Source organism: Pipistrellus hanaki (assembly GCF_964339955.1).
Source record: "Pipistrellus hanaki genome assembly, chromosome: 3".
NCBI classification, from domain to species: Eukaryota; Metazoa; Chordata; class Mammalia; order Chiroptera; family Vespertilionidae; genus Pipistrellus; species Pipistrellus hanaki.
In genome coordinates this window covers 96,580,044-96,600,442 of record NC_140505.1, presented here as the reverse complement: position 1 = coordinate 96,600,442, position 20,399 = coordinate 96,580,044, and the positions used below count along the sequence as shown (strand labels likewise).

The 20,399-nt window shown below is 40.6% G+C and overlaps 1 long non-coding RNA gene across 1 annotated transcript; it reads left to right on the top strand.

Moving 5' to 3' along the window:
* The first annotated feature begins 6,769 nt into the window (after positions 1–6,769).
* On the top strand, positions 6,770–18,679 carry LOC311619934. The gene is made up of 3 exons (XR_014794607.1): positions 6,770–13,181; positions 16,505–16,621; positions 17,536–18,679. It is a non-coding gene; the product is annotated as an uncharacterized lncRNA (long non-coding RNA).
* The last annotated feature ends 1,720 nt before the right edge of the window (positions 18,680–20,399 follow it).

Below are 20,399 nucleotides of genomic sequence, written 5' to 3'. Positions count from 1 at the left end.
AAACCAGTGTTACAAGAAATGTTAAAGGGTCTTTAAGAAGTAAAGAAAATTATTAAAAAATATGAAAAAGTCATAAAAAATGAAATCTTTACCGTTTATGACAACATTGATGGAGCTGGAAGGTATTATGCTAAGTGAAATAAGTCATTCAGAGAAAGATAAATACCATATGATTTCACTTATATGTGGATCTAAAGAACTATATAAATGAAAAAACAAAACAGACTCCCAGGTACAGGGAAAAAGATTAAGGATTGGCAGAGGGGAGGAGTGTTGGGACGGGGTAAAAAAGGTGAAGGGATTGAGAAGTACACATTGATAGTTACAAAATTATTTATGGGACTGTAAAGTACACTGTAGGAAATATACTGGAATAACTACATATGGTGCCACTTGATACTGAAAATACCAAAAGGGAACACTGTAAAGTATGTGATTATCTAACAACTATGTTGTATTATTGATACTAACAAAATACTGAATATAAACTGTAATTGAAAAAGTTTTTAAAAAATAAGTTAAAATATATACTGTAGGAACTCATTAAATACCAGCTGAAGAATTTTTATACTCATTAATTTAATTGACTACTACCTGACATTTTCACTTTCAAGCCTGAAAAATTGAACTGTGATCATCTGATTCCTGGATTTTCAGGATTTTCTTGCACAGCAAGTGGATCTACCATTCATTCATTTATTTATTTTTTTAAATCTTTACTGTTGAAAGTAATATGTCCACTTTTTCCCCCAGTGCACCTCCACACCAGGCCCTCACCACTACACTGTCTGTGTCCATGGGTTTATGCATATATGATTACCTCCCTCCCTCCCCCGCCTTCCCTCCAAGATTCCATTCTCTGTTCCACGCTTCCATTTGTATGGATCCACTCCACTCATCAGCTTTATTAATTAGATTCCATATGAGTGAAATCATGTGATACCTAACTTTAACTGACTTAATTAGCATGATGTTCTCCAGGTCCCTCTGTGTTGTCTGGAGGAGTAAAAGTTCTTTTTATACCTGCATTAGAGGCCTGGTGCACGAATTCGGCCTGGCTTGCAGGATTGGTCTGAAACTAGCTCTCGAACATCCCCGGAGAGGTCCTGGATTGCAAGAAGGCACAGGCCAGGCCAGGGGAACCCAACAGTGCATGATTGGGGCTGTAGAGGGACCATGGGAGGGCTCCAGGGCATGTCCATCCTGTCTTGCTCAGTCCTATCGGCCGGACCCCAGCAGCAAGCTAACCTATTGGTCAGAGCATCTTACATCATAGTGACTGGTCAACTGTCTACCACCTGGTGGTCAGTGCATGTCAAAGGGAGCAGTTGAACAGCCTTAGTTTATCAGTATATTAAGCTTTGATTGGTTGAATGGTTGATCAGACACTTAGCATATTAGGCTTTTATTATATAGGACTAGAGTCCCAATGCACGAAATTCATGCACTTGGTGGTGGGGGGGGGGGGGGGGCAGCCTGGCCTGTGCCCTGTCACAATGCAAGAGCCCCATGATCAATCACCCCATAGAGGTAGAGCCCACCTGCCCATCTGGGGCTCCTCGATGGATTGCTCCAAAGAGATAGGCCAAAGCCAGGAGGAGGCAGAACCACTAGGCAGTTCTCACCATGTGGAGCCAGGGGACTCCCAGGCAGTCCCCATCAGACCCCTAGGCAAGTCTCACCTTATGGAGCTGGGGGACTCCCAAACATCTTCACCACATGCAGCTAGGGGCCCCCAGGCAGGCCTCACCATGCGGAGGCAGGACCCTCAGGCAGGGCTCATGCAAAGATGGGGACCCCAAAGCAGGCGTTGTCAGTCCCTGGGGCAGGCAGAGCTGGAGGGAGGGGGGGCACCCCCAGGCAGGTCTCATCGGACCCCCAGGCTGGACTCACATGGAGCTGGAAGGAGACTGGACAACCCCACCCCCAGGCAGGCTTCTTCACATGGAGCCAGCAGACCCCTGGGCAGGCCTCACCAAGCCAAGCTCCCAGGGGACCTCCAGGCCAGTACAACCAGGAGAAGGCGGAACTCCCAGGCAAGCTTTGTGCCACACACTTAGTGTCAAGTCCAGCCATCTTGCGACAGCATGAGTGCATCACGGCATGACGACCACTTAGGCTTTTATTAGTAAGGATAGTATTCCATGGTATACACGTCCCACAACTTTTTTATCCGCTCATCTACTGATGAGCACTTGGGCTGTTTTGCAGATCTTAGCTATTATAAATTGAGCTGCTAAGAACACAGTGGTGCACACATTCTTTCTGATTGGTGTTTCGGTTCTCTTAGGATATATTCCCTAGAAGTAGGATCAGATTACTAGGTCATATGGCAGTTCCATACTTAATTTTTTTTCTTTTTTATTATTATTATTTAATAAATCTTTATTCAAATTATTATAGTTGTTCCTCTTTTCCCCCCATAGCTCCCCTCCACCTGGTTCCCATCCCACCCTCTTCCCTTACCTCCCTTCCACTGTCCTCATAGGAGTTCGATTTTTGTCCAGTCTCTTCCTGAACTCCCCACACCCCTTCCCCCCTGAGAATTGTCAGTCCACTCCCTTTCTATGCCCCTGATTCTATTCTATTCACCAATTTATTCTGTTCATCAGATTTTTTATTCACTTGGTTTTTAGATTCACTTGTTGATAGATATGTATTTGTTGTTCATAATTTTTATCTTTACCTCTTTCTTCTTTCTCTTCTTAAATAATACCTTTCAGCATTTTGTATAATACTGGCTTGGTGTTGATGAACTCCTTTAGCTTTTTCTTATCTGTGAAGCTCTTTATCTGCCCTTCAATTCTGGATATCAGCTTGGCTGGGTAGACTACTCTTAGTTGTAGGTTCTTGCTATTCATCACTTTGACTATTTCTTGTCACTCCCATCTGGCCTGCATAGTTTCTGTTGATAAATCAGCTGACAATCATATGGGTGCTCCCTTGTAGGTAATTAACTGTATTTCTCTTGCTGCTTTTAATATTCTCTCTTTGTCTTTTGCTCTTGGAATTTTAATAATGATGTGTTTTGGTGTGGTCCTCTTTGGATTCCTTTTGTTTGGGGTTCTGTGTACTTCCTAGAATTGTAAGTCTATTTCTTTCACCACGTGGGGCAAGTTTTTAGTCATTATTTCTTTAAATAGGTTTTCAGTGTCTTGCTCTCTCTCTTCTTCTTCTGGGACCCCCATAATTCTGATGTTGGTACGCTTGAAGTTGTCCCAGAGGCTTCTTACACTATCTTCAACTTTTTGGATTCTTTTTTCATTTTGCTTTTCCAATTGAGTGTTTTTGCTTCTTTGTATTTCACATCTTTGACTTGATTCTTGCGTTCCTCTAGTTTGCTGTTGGGTCTCTGTATATTTTTTATTTCAGTCAGTGTATGTTAATTTCTAGTTGGTCCTTTTCCATATCCACAAGGGTATCTCTTATCCTCAAGGGTCTCTCTCATATCCTCGAGGGTCTTGCTAAATTTATCAGCCTTTTCTAGGAAATTCTTGAAAAATCTTATAACCATGGTTTTGAATTCTACATTTGTTTGTTTTCCTCCATTTCTTTCGTTTGTGATATGTTTCTTTGCCTCCGTGTTTTCGATATGTTTCTTTGCCTTCGTGTTTTCGCTGCTTCCCTGAGTTGGTAAGGTAGCTTTGTGTGCTAGGTATCCTATATGGGCCAGTGGCTCAGCCTTCCCAGTTGCCTTAGGTTAGGGGTGTTGAACTCAATCAGAGAAGGGGCCAAAATCTAAAATCCAGCCTAAGGGCCGAATGGTTTACTGAACAGTCATAAACTGACAATGTCATAAACTGACAGTGGAGTGCAGTGATGACAGCGCGGTGCGGGCCACATTGCCAGGCCTGCCGGGCTAGATTTGGCCCGCGGGCCTTGTGTTTGACACATGTGCCTTAGGTGGACAATCTTGGTGCACCCCTTTGTGGACTGTGTGTACAGCCTTGTTGTAGTTAAATCTTGATTGTTGTTGGTATCAGTGGGAGGAGTTGACCTCCAGGCCAATTGGCTGTGAGGATCAGCTGTGTCTATACCAGGAGACAGCCTTATTTGACTAGACTTGCAAAATTGCAAAAGCCTCTGTGCTCAGCTTGGATGGGGCGGAGTTTTTTCAGGGTGGAGCTGACAGCCTTGGCTTCCCATCAGCCCCACCCTGTGAGGTTCCTGGGTCTCAGTGTCCTGTGGTACTCGCTGCAAGCACCTCTGAGAGAAAGGCGCCCTCGAGTTTCACCCACTGCCAGACAGTCTAGTCTCTCCCCCAAAGAATCTGGATTCCCATATATTCTCGCCTGGAACTGGGGTTCAGTGCAGTCAGAACTGGAGTTCAGCACAGTCTGGAGCTTTTGTCTCCCCGCTAGGGCAATCCAGCAGCACAGTCAACAGTCTGAGTTTCCACCTTACAGTCCAGACTCCCCCCAAATGAGCCTGGGTCCCCAGAGTCTTACCCAGAACTGGGGTTCAGTGCATTCGGAACTGGGGGTCAGCGCAGTCTGGAGCTTTTATTTCTGTCCCACGAGAGAATGCCAGCCAGGCACTTAGCCGCCCTATCCTCTCCAGCTCTGTCCTCTCCCCACGTGCACACCTTGTCTCCGTACCTTAGGCTTTTACAGCTCCTCTGATTTTCCTTGTGGTTTTCTCTTTCCTTCTAGTTGTAGAATTTTCAGTCAGCCAGCTTTCCTATGGTTCTGGATGATGTCCGTTTTGGCTTTTAGTTGTATTTTTGAAATTGTTGTGTGAGGCTGCAGTTTGGGTGTTTACTTATGCCACCATCTTGGTTTCTCCTCCATACTTAATTTTTTGAGCAAGCTCCATACTGTTTTTACATAATGGCTGCACCAGTCTGCATTTCCACAAGCAGTGTACTAGGATTCCTTTTTCTCCACATCCTCACCAGCACTTGTTATTTGTTGATTTGTTGATAGTAGCCATTCTGACAGGTGTGAGATGACACCTCATTGTCATTTTTGCATCTCTCTGATGACCAATGACTTTGAGCATTTTTGCATATGTCTCTTGGCCTTCTTTCGGAAAATGTCTATTTAAGTCCTTAGCCCATTTTTTTATTTGGGTTAAGTTGTATGAGTTCCTTATATATTTTGGATATTAACCCTGTATCAGATGTATCATTGCCAAATATGTTCTCCCATGCAGTGGGCTCCCTTTTTATTTTGTTGATAGTTTCTTTTGCTGTGCAGAAGTTTTTGTTTTTATGTAGTCCTGTTTGTTTATTTTCTCCTTAATTTCCTTTGCCCTAGGAGATGTATCTGTTAAAATATTACTATATAAGATATCTGAGATTTTGCTGCCTATTAGGTTCTTTTAGGATTTTTATGGTTTTACACCTTACATTTAAGTCTTTTATCTGAGTGTATTTTTGTGTGTGGTGTAAGTTGGTGGTCTAGTTTCTTCCTTTCTTTTCTTTTTTTTTTTTTTTTTTTTTTTTTTTTTTTTTTTTTTTGTGTGTGTGTGTGTGTGTGTGTGTGTGTGTGTATCTGTCTAATGTCCCCAACACCATTTATTGAAGAGACTGTCTGCTCCAATGTATGCTCTTGCCTCCTTTGTCAAATATTAATTGAGTGTAATGGCTTGGGTCAACTTCTAGATTCTCTGTTGTGTTCAATTGATCTATATGCCTGTTCTTGTGTCAGTACCAGGCTGTTTTGAGTACAGTGGTTTTATATTATAATTTGGTGCATGATATTGTGATTCCCTCCAACTTTGTTCTTCTTTCTCAATATTGCTGCAGCTATTCAGGGTTTTTTTTGGTTCCATATGCATTTTTGAAGTATTGGTTCTAGATCTGTGAAATAGCTGTCAAGTTTTGGGTGTTGATTTTGTATCCTGCTATATTACCAAATTCATTTATTAAACCAAGTAGTTTTTTGGTGGACTCTTTAGAGTTTTCTATGTACAATATGTCATCTGCGAATAATGAGAGTTTTACTTCCTCCTTCCCAATTTGGATACCTTTTATTTCTTCTTCTTGTCTGATCACTATAGCTAGGACTTCCAGTACTATTTATTTATATAAAAGGCTAAGTACCATCCGACTGGTAGCTGTGATGTGCAGTGACCACCAGGGGGCAGACACTCAATGCAGAAGTTACCAAGCTGCAGTGACTTGGCAGCCGTGGTTCTTGGGTGACCCATCCTGGAACTAGAGAGGAGGGAGCCCGATTCTGGGGTATGTCACCCAAGAACCACTGTCTTGCAATCTGGAACCCCTCGGGGAATGTCAGAGAGACAGTTTTGGACTGTTACCTGCAGACCAGGCCAAGGGACCCCGCTCACTTTGCATACGCTCTTTGATCCACAGCACCGCCCCAGGTGTGGCTGGTTAGGAAGGGACCACGGGAGGTTGGCTTCAGGGCATATCTAGCCCATCTTGCCCAGTCCCACCTCACCTTCCACCTTCTAATTACCGTATTTTTCGGACCATAAGACGCACTGGACCATAAGACGCACCAGTTTTTAGAGAAGGGAAATGAAGAAAAAAAGATTCTGAAACAAATAGTGTCCTAAAATATTTTATGTGCATTAAAACCCAACATCACAGTCATAAACACATGTAAAGTAAACAGCAGCATTTAGAACCATTTTAGAGCCGGGCAAGCACACAGAGACCACACAGAGCCAGGCAAGTAAAAAAACTTTTTTTTTACAGTATATGTGTAGGCTATATTTGGACCATAAGACGCAGGGACTTTTTCCCCCCACTTCTGGGGGGAAAAAAGTGCGTCTTATGGTCCGAAAAATATGGTAATTTCCTTTCAATGTGCGTGAATCTGTGCACGGGCACTAGTGTTGAATAAGTGATGAAAGTGGACATCCTTGTCTTGTTGCTGTTCTCAGGGGAAATGATTTTAATTTTTGCCCATTGAGTATGATGTTCACTGTATGTTTGTCATATATAGCCTTCATCATGTTGATATGCTCATTCTATTCCCACTTTGCTGAGAGTTTTGTCAGAAATTAGTATTGGATTTTGTTGAATGCTTTCTTTCTATCTGTTGATATGATCATGTGATTTCTGTTTCAGTTTGTTTGTGTGATGTATCCCGTTTATCGATTTGTGAATATTGTACCAGTCTTGCATCCCTGGAATAAATCCTGGGCCACGCAAGCACAGCCAAGGGTTCTGTGAGCCTGAGGGAGGGCTGGTGAAGGATGAAGAAAGAGACAGACAAGAGAATAAACTGTGTCTAGGTGGATCTTCTGTGCCTGGCTGAGGCCACAGAACAGATCCAGACTGCAAAGCTAATGCTTTATTTATAGTCAGGGGTAAAACAAGGTAATTTACAATGTTCTTGTAAGTTTCACTTGTTTTGGCAGCACTTGCTGCATCTCCCACAGCCCATCAGCTAACCAGGAAAGATCTAGGGAGCAGTCACAAGATCAAGCTTAATTATGCTAAGAGGGCTGTGCCCTGTAAGCTGGGACTTGTTTGCAACTTTGCCAGCAGGTCAGTCCGAGGCTTACCCTATAACCGCTCCCTACAAAATCCCACTTGGTCATGGTGTATATCTTTTAAATATATTGCTGGATCCGATTTGCTAAAATTTCATTGAACATATTAGCATCTATGTTCATCAGGGATATTGTCCTGTAATTCTCTTTGTAGTAACTTGATCTGGTTTTAGATTTAAGGTAATGCTGGACTCATAAAAAGAACTTGGAAGTGTTATATAATCTTGGTTTTTTTTGGAGTAGTTTGAGGAATATAGGTATTAGTTCCTTGAATGTTTGGTAAAATTTCCCTGTTAAGCCATCTGGACCCAGACTTTTGTTTGCTGGGAGTTTTTTGATTACTGCTTCTATTTAGTCGGTTGTTTTTGGCCTATTCAGGTTTCCTGATTCTTCCTGATTCAGTTTTGGGAAATTGTATTTTTCTAGGAATTTTTCCATTTCATCCACATTGTTGGCATGTAGTCGTTTATAGTATTTTCTCACAATCCTTTGTATTTCTGTTGTCAGTTGTTACCACAGCTTTCATTTCTGATTTTATTTACTTGGGTCCTCTCTCTTTGTTTCTGATGAGTTTAACAGTTCATCCATCTTGTTTATCCTTTTAAAGAATCAACTTTTGGTTTCATTGAATTTGTGTGGGGGGGGAGTGTTTGTTTTGTTTTTTTAGTCTCTATGTCATTTCTGCTCTAATCTTTATTATTTTCTTCCTTCTACTTACTCGGGCTTTGTTATTGTTATTTTTATTTATTTTTTAAAATATATTTTATTCATTTTTTTTACAGAAAGGAAGAGAGAGGGATAGAGAGTTAGAAACATGATGAGAGAGAATCATCGATCAGCTGCCTCTTGCACACCCCCTACTGGGGATGTGCCCACAACCAAGGTATAATACATGCCCTTGACCTGAATTGAACCCTGGACACTTTAGTCCGCAGGCCGATGCTCTATCCACTGAGCCAAACCAGTTTCGGCTGGGCTTTGTTATTGTTCCCTTTCTAGTTATTTAAGTTGTAGGGTTACATGGTGTATTATTAACTGTTTTTATTTTTGAGGTGGTCCTCGGTAGTGCTATGAACTTCCCTTTCAGGACTGCTTTTTCTGTGTCCCAGACTTTGGGGTGTTATATGATCATTTTTATTTGTTTCCAGGAAGTTTTCTATTTCTTTTTCTATTTCTTTATGAAGCCCATTCATTGTTTATTTAGTCTCTGTGTGTTTGAATGTTTTGGGATGTTTTTACTGTAGTTTATTTCTCATTTCATTCCACTGTGCAGATGCTTAATATCATTTCAATCTTCTTGAACTTGTAGAGACTTGTTTTGTGTCCTAACATGTGGTCTATCTGTGAATGATCCATGTGCACTTGAAAAGAATGTATATTCTGTTGCTTTGGGGTAAAATGTTCTATAAACATCAATTAAAACCATCTAATCTAGTATGTCTTTTAGAGTCACTGTTTCCTTGTTAAATTTTTGTCTGGAAGATCTATCCATTGAAGTCAGAAGGTGTTTAAGTCCCCTACTATGACGATCTCTCCCTTAAAGTCCTATAGAAGTGTGTGTGTGTGTGTGTGTGTGTGTGTGTGTGTGTGTGTGTGTATTTAGGTGCTGCTATATTGGATGCATATATGTTTACCAGAGTTATATCCTCTTTGTTGATTCAATCCGTTAGTATTATGTAGTGACCTTTGTTGTCTCTTGTGATGGCCTTCATTTTGAAGTCTGTTTTGTCAGATAAGACTATTGCTACTCCAGCTTTTTTTTTCTTTTCCATTTGCATGGAAAAATTTTTCCCAGACCTTCACTTTCATCCTGTGTGAGTGTTTTGTTCTGAGGTGGGTCTCTTGTAGAACAGCGTATACCCTGTTTCCTCGAAAATAAGACAGTGTCTTACATTAATTTTTTCTCCCAAAGTTGCGCTAGGTCTTATTTTCAGGGGATGTCTTATCTTTCCATGCGCTAATCAGGGGTCCTCAAACTTTTTAAAGTGGGGGCCAGATCACGGTCCCTCAGAGAGCTGGAGGGCCGGACTATATGAACTACTAATTCCTACTGTAACACCTCGGCTGCGCTCACTGCCCAAAAAACCTGGCGGGCCAGATCAGACTCCTCTGCGGGCCGCATGTGGCCCGCGGGCCGTAGTTTGAAGACCCCTGATTTAACCCATTTACATTTAAGGTTATTATTGATAGGTACTTATGTATTGCCATTTTAAATCTGTATGCCTAGGTTTCTCTCTGTGTTTCTTCTCATATAGCAGTCCCTTTAGTGTTTCTTATAATGGTGGCTTGGTGTTGATGAACTCCGTTAGCCTTTTTTTGTCTGGGAAGCTCTTTATTTGACCATCTATTTTGAATGATAGCCTTGCTGGATGTAGTAATCTTGGTTTCAGATCCTTGCTTTCTATTACCTTGAGTACTTCATGCCATCCCCTTCTGGCCTGTAGAGTTTCTGATGAGAAATCAGGTATCAACCTTATGGAAACTCGTTTGCAAGTAAGTTTGCTTTTCTCTTGCTGCCTTTAAGATTCTCTCTTTGTCTTTAATTTTTTGGCATTTTAATTATGATGTGTCTGGGCATGGTGTGTTTGGGCTTTTCTTATTTGGGTTCTCTGTGCGACTTTTTCCTTTACCAGGTTAGGGAATATTTCTGTCATTATTTTTCAAACACCTTCTCTGTCCCTTTCTGCCTCTTCTGGCACACCTGGTATGCTAATATTGGTATGTTTCATGTTTTCCCACATGAAACTGTCTTCCTAATTTTTTAGTTGTGTTTTTCTTTTTGGTTCTCTGATTGAGTGATTTTTTTCAACCCTGTGTTCTAATTCATTGATTCAATCCTCAGTTTCCCCTAATCTACTGTGTATTTCTTCCAGTGTGTTCTTCATTTGTGCTGTCATTCTTTATTTCTGTTTTCATAGTTACTACATCTCTTCATAAAGTTGAGCATCTTTACCATCATTATTCTTTTTTTAAATTTCTTTATTGGTTAAGGTATCACATATTTGTCCTGAACTTCCCATTCCAATCCCCTACCCCTCCGCACTCACGCCCCTACCCCCCTATTGTCTGTGACCACTGGTTAGGCTCATATGTATGCACGTAAGTCCTTTGGTTGATCTCTCCCTTTTATCCCCACCCTCCCTTTGAGGTCCAACAGTCTGACCCATGGTTCCTTATCTCTGGGTCTGTTCTTGTTCATCAGTCTATGTTGTTCACCATTTCCCCCAGATGAGTGAGATCATGTCCTACTGGAAATATAAGAACAAAAAATCAGGCAAGCTATAATCGTTATGCTGAAAGGCATATGAATCAGTCTGTAGTGAGTTTCTTTCTGGGCCAACATTTCTTTTGAGACCCAATTTCAAACCATCATTATTCTTAACTCTATATCAGATAAATTTCTTAATTTCATTTATCTCTTCTTTTGGAGAATTCTTTTGTTCTTTATTTGGGGATTGTGTCTTTGTCTCTTCATTTTGGCTGCCTGTTTGGGTTTGTGACTATGTACTAGATAGATCTGTTCTACCTCTTTATCTGTAGTGAGGTCAGTACCAAGCGCTGTTACTGATTTACTACATCAGGCAGAGTCAAAGCATCCAGAGACTGCATCTGCCTAGAGACTGAGGATTTTGTCTTGAATTATCCTCAGGCAATCATCCACAGGTATGGTTAGAGGTTTTCAACAGGGTGGTGCAACTGCTTCTGCATGGAAGCTAATTGTTATCCTCAGATACTCAGCACCATGTGGCAAAGTGTTTTCCAATAGGATTGTTCAGCTTTCTCTCCCGCCTCCTCTTCGTCTCCCTCCCCGCCTGCAAAACCGCCTAGATAGCAATTGCCTGCATGAGAAAGATGACCTCCACACCAGAAGGAATGTCTCAGCATAGGAGACCTGGGTGTCTGCCTCTGAGTTCTAACCCTAGAGCCCCCTGTCCTAGCTTGTGCATAGCTCCAGTCCACTCTGCCCTCCCTCTGCCAAAGCACAAAGTTAGGGAAGTGAGTGGCGTCACAGGAGACTCTGTGCTTTGGCCTTTTAAGTGGGTGTCTGCATTTCCAGCCATCTCTGTTAGACAGCAGCCTTGCTGCTTTTCACAGCCAGATGTTGTGTAGGTACCCTTCTTAGTTCTGGTGCTCTCTGCTGGGGTGCCAGCTTGGGGATTAGACCTCAGAGTTCTCAGTGGCAACCCCCCACAGCTGAGATATCTCTCCAGAATTTCAGTTGTTGTCTATGGGAGCCTGGCCAGCTTTTTCACCCTTCCGCTCCTCCTACCAGTCTCTATGTGGCCGCCACTTTCTGTTCTTGGTTATCAGGGTTCTCTCTAGCGAGTCTTCCACTGATTATTGAGGAAGTTTTTCTGTGTTTTAGTTGTTCCAGTTTGGTCCTGGGATCCTGTCTGTGGAGCATGCACTTACTCTGCCACCATTTTCAGTCTCTCCCATCCATCTATTTCTGCAAGCCGGAATCTTGTGTGTCATCTTTAATGTCTCCTTTCCCCCTTCATATTTAATCCATCAACTGTGGTCTGTTGATTTTTCTACTTAAATATCTTTTGAGTTGATCTCTCTTTTTGACTGCCATCTTTCTAGTTTAAATTACCTTTTAATGAGACTTGGGTTCCCACATCAATACTGGCTCTGTTCTAGCCCTTTATCTCCACATTCTAACAAGACTGAGTATAAAATACACATAGGAAAGTGCTTAAAGAGCACACAGATTTTCACAATGTGAACATACCTATGTAACCAGAACCCTGGCCAAGAAATAGAACATTATCAGCACCTTAGAAGCCCTTATTAGATCCATCATGCCTGAATAATCTTTGTAATCATACATAAAACCTTCCATAAGCTTCCCATTGCTGTCAGGATAAAGACCAAAAACCATAACATGATATTTAAGGCCCTGGTTGGTGATAACTTGTTTTGATTCAACCTCATGTTTATTACTGTTCTTATTTTCTGTGTTCCAGCCCTAATGGGCGCTTCTCATTCCTTGAGTGTGCTATCTGTTTTCTCCTGCTGGGAAATTGTGTGCACACATCCCCTCCATACTCATTCTTCAATTTTGAGCTCTTCAAGGAAGCCTTTTTGGATATACCTAGCTTGGTGAGGTCCAAATTACATGTTATATGTGCTCATGTAACTTTTCTGTTATTAATTTGTATAAATAAAGGCATAAACCTTGTTTTATTGTGGTTTGCTTTATGGGTCTCTGCAGATACTGTGGGGTTTTTGTTTGTTTGTTTGTTTGTTTTTACAAATTAAAAGTTTGTAGAAACCCTGCATTGAATAAATATACCAGTGCCTTTTTCCCAGCAGCATTTGCTGACCTGATATTTCTGTGTCATATTTTAGTAAATCCTGCAGTACTTCAAATTTTTTCATTATTTTTGTTATGATGATCTGTTATCAGTTATCTCCAGTGTTAATATTGTTATTGTTTGGGGCCACCACAAATCACACCCATATAGGAACACAAACAACTGATAAAATATGTGTGTTCTGGCTGCTCCATCAACCAACCATTCCTCTGTCTGTCTTCCTTTCTTTAGGCCTTCAACAGTATTGAAATTAGGCCAATTGATAACCCTGTAATGGCCTGTATGTCTTCAAGTTAAAGGAAGAGTTGGGTATCTCTAACTTTTCATCAAAAGATATAAATTGTTAAGCTTTGTGAGGAATGCATGTTGAAAGCCAAGATAGTCTGAAAGGTAAGCCTTTCACACCAAACAGCTAAGTTGTAAATGCAAATGAAAAGTTCTTGAAGGAAATTAAAAAGTGCTACTCCAGTGTACACATGAATGATAAAGCAAAAAGGCCTTATTGCTGATTCGGTGAAAGTTTTAGTGGTATGGAAAGAAACTATCACACCATTCTCTTCAGACAAAACCCTAAGACTTAAATTCTGCAAAGATTGAGAGAGGTGAAGAAGCTGCACAAGAAAAGCTTGAAGCCACCAGAGATTGGTTCATGAGGTTGCTAACACAGTCTCCATAACAGAAAAGTTCAAGATGAAGCAGCAAGTACATATGTAGGAGCTGCAGCTAGTTGCCCAGAAGATAGCCTATCCAATAAAAGAGTAATATGCAAATTAATAATCACTCTGCTATATCTACCAGTCATGCCCACCAGCCAATCAGGAGCAAGTATGTAAATTAACCCAATCAAGATGTCTGTGGCCACAGAGATAAAGGAAGCCAAACTTTCCACACTCCCTGGCTGACCCAGGCCTTCACTCAAGGCTACAAAGTTTCAATTATAGAAGATAAATAAATCCCACATACCAGGGCCTCAGCTTGAGTCACCTGGGGGTGTGGCTGGCCTGCAAACCACCACAGGCCCCTCACCCAGGCCACCCTACCCTCCAAGGGAACCCCCCACCCTGATCTGGGACACCCTTCAGGGCAAATCAGCTGGCCCCACCCATGCACCAGGCCTCTATCCTATCTAATAAAAGAGTAATATGCAGATTGATCATCACTCCAACACACAAGATGGCTGCCCCCATGTGGTCAAAGATCCTGCCCCAATGTGGACACAAGATGGCCAGCAGGGAAGGGCAGTTGGGAGGGACCAGGGCTGCAAGGGAGGGTAGTTGTGGGTGATCAGGCCAGCAGGAGAGGGCAATTGGAGACAATCAAGCCTGCAGGGGAGGGCAATTAAGGGTGATCAGGCTGGCAGAGGAGGGCAGTTAGGGGCAATTGGTCTGGCAGGGGAGCAGTTAGACATCAATCAGGCTGTCAGAGGAGTGGTTAGGGGGTGATCAGGCTGGCAGGCAGAAGCGGTTAGGTGCAATCAGGAAGACAGGCAGGCGAGCAGTTGGGAGCCAACAGTCCTGGATTGTGAGAGGGATGTCCCAGATTGAAGATGGTGCAGGCTGGGCTGAGGGACAGCCCCCCTCCCCCCGTGCATGAATTTCGTGCACCATGCCTCTAGTAATGAAGATAATTAAGGAAGGTGGTTACACTCAACAACAGAGTTTCAATGTAGCTAAAATAATTAATGAAGGTGGTTACAGTTCCAGCAGATTTCCTTATATTATGAGAAGATGCCATCTAGTACATTGATAGTTAAAGAGATGAAATCAACGTTTGTTTTCAAAGCTCAAAGTGCAGGCTAACTCTCCTGCCAGGGGCTAATGCAACTGGTGACTTAAATGGAATTCAGTGCATCCATTCTGACCATCTTAGGGCCCCTAGGAATTGTACAAAATCTTCTCTGCCTGTGCTCTCTCTCTATTTTTTAAAAGCCTGGATAACAACACATTGTTTACAATATGGCTTACTGAATATTTTAAGCAGACTATTGAGATCTCAGGAGGAAAAAAAGACTTCTTAAAAAATATTATATCAGGACAAGGAACCTGATCACTCAAGAGCTTTGATAGAGATGTACAATGAGATTAATGTTTTCATGCCTGCTAGCATAATATTCATTATGCAGCTCCTGGATCATGGAATAGTTCTGACTTTAAATTAGTCTTACTATTTAAGGAATACAGGGGGTAAGGTGGTGAGAAGTAGTTAAAGCCAGAACTGACGGGATTTGCTAGATAGGTATTAAAAAATGGCTATGAAAGGAAAAGATGGAGTTGCCAAGATGTATTGTGGGAGGTTAATAAGTGTTCAGTTTTAGACATTTTAAGTGTGAGATGCCTTCTAGCTATCCAAATGGATATGTCGAATATGTATTGTGTTTAGAGTTTAGGGGAGATGTCTGGGTATGGGTGGGAAAGCACTCTTTTCACTGTCATTGAAACAAAATTTTTTATATATATTGTAGTTAGGGGGAGATAGCTTTAGACCTCAGAGTTTCCCAATCTTTCCCATATTATGACACAGAAAATAAAGTGTATAGAATTTGCTGGATTGGATGAACTAGGCTACTTGTCCAAGGCTACTGGTTGTTAAACAGAAACAATAGACCCGAAATGGTCACTATGCTAAGCCCCACTGAGACTCAGTATCTAACCTGATTGCACTTTCAGCCTTTCACAGGAGTGGAATTTTAAACCAATGAGTCTAAAATTCCCTTGTCAGTGCTAGGTTATCTGTTCCATAAGACCTAATGTCCCTTTGCTAAAATAATCCATAATACACATAATTAACTTCTTAGTCCCACCCTCTTTAGAGCCATAAAAACCTTCCATTTTGTACAGTTCATCAAATGTCCTTATAGCTGCTAGATGGCATGCTTTCCCACCCATACCCAAATTTGTATTTCCTACCCAGACATCTCCCCTAAACTCAACACAATACGCCAGTTTATCAATGTGATCAGCAGGGATTAATGAAATGTTTCATAAAACCTTTAATGGAGTGTTATCCTTTTTTGTGCATAAGCCACACCAGTGATGCATGTCAAGAATGTCTAGTTTTATCCTAGTGGGTTAGTTCAGTGGATAAAGTGTTGGCCTGTGGACAGAAGGGTCCTTATTTCTATCCTGGCCAAGGTCATGTACTTCCATTGCAGGCTCCTCCCTGCAAAGATGTGTTTCTCTCACATTGATATCTCTCTCCGTCTTTCCCTTTCTCTAAAAATCAATGGAAAAATATCTCGTGTGAGGATTAAAAAAAAATAAATTCAGTCTTTAAAAAATAAGAATGTCTAGTTTCTGTTAATGTAAATTGAAGAGAGAACCCAAAGAAATCTTCAAAACAATGAGAGTGCAGAACTGTGGTTTTTATTATTTTAAACCAAACTATAGTTATGCTGACCACCCCTAATTTAACAGCTGACCACAACTGTCTAGTACTATATGGACAGAAAATGGCTTCTACTTTTCTTTGCTATGGCCTTCCACAATTTATTAGAAGCACCTGGTAATCAAACCTTGAATTTGCTGGCTCCTGTATTCAAACAGCAGGATTGAGATAAGACTATACTCTCAAGATTGCATTTTTGCATCCCCCTTCTCCCTGCTGTTTTAACAACTCTGGGATAATTTACATCAAAGATTCTCTAGTTAGTAGAAAGTCCCTTCCCCCTCTTTTAGACACACCTTTTTTGAACTCTTCATAACTTTTGTTCTAAGTTGTTTTACAGGCTTGTGAAAAATATTGATAAGTCATCCTAATTACATCTGCTGGACTGTATCCTGGAAAGCAAACAAACTATAACTTTTGCAGACAGCCCCCACTACTGCCTCCAGGTATATGCTCAACTTTAACATAATACCCCTCCATTCCTTGTCACTTAGCAACAGCAACAGCTTGCTCTTTAAAAGTGCAAGCCACTCTTTTTCCCCACCCTGTATTGACTAGCAATACACTTGGAAAGTAAAATAAATTTCCTCACTGCATCTCTTCTCTTAGTTATGAATTCTTTCACAGCCCACATCACTGGCCAAACCCTAACATGCAACTCATCTTTACTGAGTAATTTACTTCAATTTAATTTTTTATAGAAACTTTCTTTCCTGTACTCATATTCCATGTTTAAGGTCATGTTCACATATCATTTACTCAAACTATATAATTATAGCAACAATTGTGCTAGTATAAAGAGACTTGGAAATAAACTCATCTGACTCTTTGTGAATATACAGCCCTAAACAATAGAGCAGAGGGTGTGGCTGTACTAAAGAACAGCCATCTAGCCAGGGGCATTTTGTATGCATTGTGCTAATGCTTTGTAAACCTTCACATTAAAAGTAATATTTTAGTTTGCTTATGTTATACAAATAATCCTAACTAATAAAAGGGTAATATGCAAATTAACCATTAATATGGTGGCACCCATAGCCACAAGATGGCTGCACCCATTCCTCTCAGTCCCGCTGGAGTCCCCCAGTTGGGGGGAGGGGGGGACTTAATCACTGAGAATGGGCAGTGTGAGCAGCCTGGTGGAATGCTTGCTTTGTTGCCATGGCAAAGAGGCAAGTGTTCCGCACCCAGCCAAGGGTGGGCCTCTGGCCATGCCAGGCCATGGATGGGCCTGTGGGCAGTGGAGAGCCTCTGGGCAGTGGGTGTGGAGTGGCCAGGCCCTGCAGAGAGCTAGTGGTGCACAAATTCATGCGCAGAGCTACTAGTTGTTATATATTTTCTTAATTCTTTTATATTTCAGAGAAGAAGATTTGAAGAAAACTTGTCACAGGCTCAGCAAAACCAAACAGAAGAGAAACAGAAAAAGAAATTAAAAGCATAAAGGTGATATGCCACAACCTTTTGCAGCAAGGATTCAGAATCTGGAGAAGGGGCCATGTGCAAATGGTTATACTAGACAAGAAATGTGAACTTGGAAGGCAGTGGGGGAACCAGACAGAGGCCCTTCTGTAGTGGAATGGCTCTCCGAATGTCTGGACCCATCACTTTTTATTTACTAGCATATACATTTGCCTTTTAGCAAACCAAATAGACATGTCAAAGGTAAGATTTGGTAAACAGTAAAAGATTATGAGGTTAGGAGATTGCCTTCAGCCACCATTGTCTTGACAGAACAACCAGTGCATAGCTTTTAGCCATTGCTAAAGCCCAAGGGCCATCAGCCTTCTGAAAGACCTCTTGCATTTATTATGCTAACAACTTGTTGGACTTTGCTTCCAGAATATTCCCCTTTTTTATTTTAATAATAAATTTAGAAAGGTGTATGCCATTCACAGAACTCTGGTCCTTTTAAGATTTTTAAATTCAATGAAAAGGTTTGGGTTCTTTCGTGTTCTTTTGAAATTGCTGCCAGGCATCAAAGGAACTAGTTTTCAGTAAGCTCCTTTCTGGGCCATCAGTTCTTTGAGTCTTCCCAATCACTGTCCCCTGTGACATGACAGCAATGATATTCACATTATGAATGGTGGACAAATGGTAGGCAATGACAATGCAGGTCTGACCTTCTTTGGCTTTGTTCAGGGCAACCTGCACTGACACACAGCTGATGACTGCTAGTATGGCAAAGCATCTTTATCATCTCCCATGAGCCTAATTTGGTTTAAAAATATTTCTTTTAAGAAGAGAGTAAATCCTGCCAAAATTGGTTTGGCTCAGTGGATAGAGCATCAGCCTGCGGACTGAAGGGTCCCGGGTTCAATTCCGGTCAAGGGCATGTACCTTGGTTGTAGGCACATCCCCAGCAGGGGATGTGCAAGAGGCAACTGATTGATGATTTTCTCTTGTCGATGTTTCTAACTCTCTATCCCTCTCTCTTCCTCTCTGTAAAAAAAAAAAAATCAATAAAATATATATTTTTTAAAAAGAAGAGAGTAAATCTTTGAATCATTCCAGGGTTTTTTAAGTGTCCCAAGGCTATCTCTTGGTTAAAGTATTGAAATTTAACTTGGAAAGACTATTAAATGTACATAATCCAAATATTATATACACTTTGTAATTATTCTAAAAGATATTAATTAAATTTAAACGTTCTTATATTAAAAAATTTGGTTCAGACTATAGAATTAATCCTTTTTTAATTAGACAATATAAAATATTATATCTTAGGTTGAAATTATACTGCACATAGCAGACATAAGACCAAAATATATTTTGAACTACTAATTTCTCCAGAGAAAATGCAAGAATTATTTTTCTCAAAAATAAATTTCTAAATTTTATGCATTTTATTATCATAACCATATAATTTCTCCTAACTTAATTTGAACTTTAAACTTTTAGAAAGAAGTCTTAAATTTTAGGCAGCAAGTTAAATACTTAGCATCTCTTAGATTAGTAATACCTTCACACTTTTAAGGATATATTTCAAATAAAATACAAGATATATTTAATTAATAGATTCAATTTTGTCCTCTAGATTTTTCATATGAGGCAAACTCAGATTAATATTCAGTATTTTGTTATTTTAAAATATCTATATATTTAATAATTTTTATTATTTAATTCAGCAAACTCCAAAGTTTTAAGTTGTCAAAGACTTTGGAAGTAGACCTAGTAGCTATTTGAATTTTAAAACCACCACATTCTTCCTTAGAGATAACACCTAAGGTTACTGCTGTGGGAAACTCGGCTGGCTCCCTCCTTCAACAAAGAATGAAGCCAGTCTCCCCAGGGCTACTGGACCCCCACTATCATCATACCTATGCTTACCACTGAAAAGCTCCAACACAAATCTTTCATTTTAGTTACATTTATTTGTGTTTTAACAATTTTGAGATTTTAAAGCCAGATATTATTGTCCAAAGAATTTTCTTTAGTAAATTCTGTAGCAGAGATAACTTACTGACTTTCAATGGCCTTAATGTTAACCTTGGAATGTGGTCCATTATTATTTAATAACAACTCTTTATTATGGAAACATTACTCTTGTTGCCCAAATCCAGCCTGTATATTTTCCTTGTGTCATTTTGCCATCTTTTAGAGAAAAAACAGTCTTGGGTTTATTCTATAACATCTGTAAAGAAAATGAGCTCAGTTTAAGAAGCCATCATATCCTCCCTAAATTCTGCCAAATTTTAAATGATGGACTGGGAAATAGCAAATAGGAACATGGTGAAAATGAGACTTTTAATAGCACTCTCAAGAGTGGGCATCCATTTTACAGGATCACCAAAAGACCTAATAATTAATGGGCTGGGGCTTTTTTTCTTTTTGTTATCTCTACCTCCTTTTGTCTCCTAGGACAGGTACCCTCAGCCACATGTCTCCCCACTCCACATCCTGTTTGCTCTGGGGAAATTCAGTAAACGGCCTGGCCACCTAGGTTTCTTTTCTTATTAAATTAAAGGCATGCTTAATAGACTAACAATAAACAACAAAGACAGATAAAACAATAATCAACAGAATATATAGACAAGACTTAATAAATCAAACTTCTTTTCCTGGATCTTTCCATAGCAGTGACTAGTTTTTAAAGTTATTTTAACTGAAATCTGCCTGTCCCAAGCCATTATATGGTAATTTTCAGACAAAGCATCAAAGAGTCCTTTTGTGAGAGGACTGGCAACTCCACCCTCTCCAGCTGTTGAGCCTCTCCACACCTGAGGT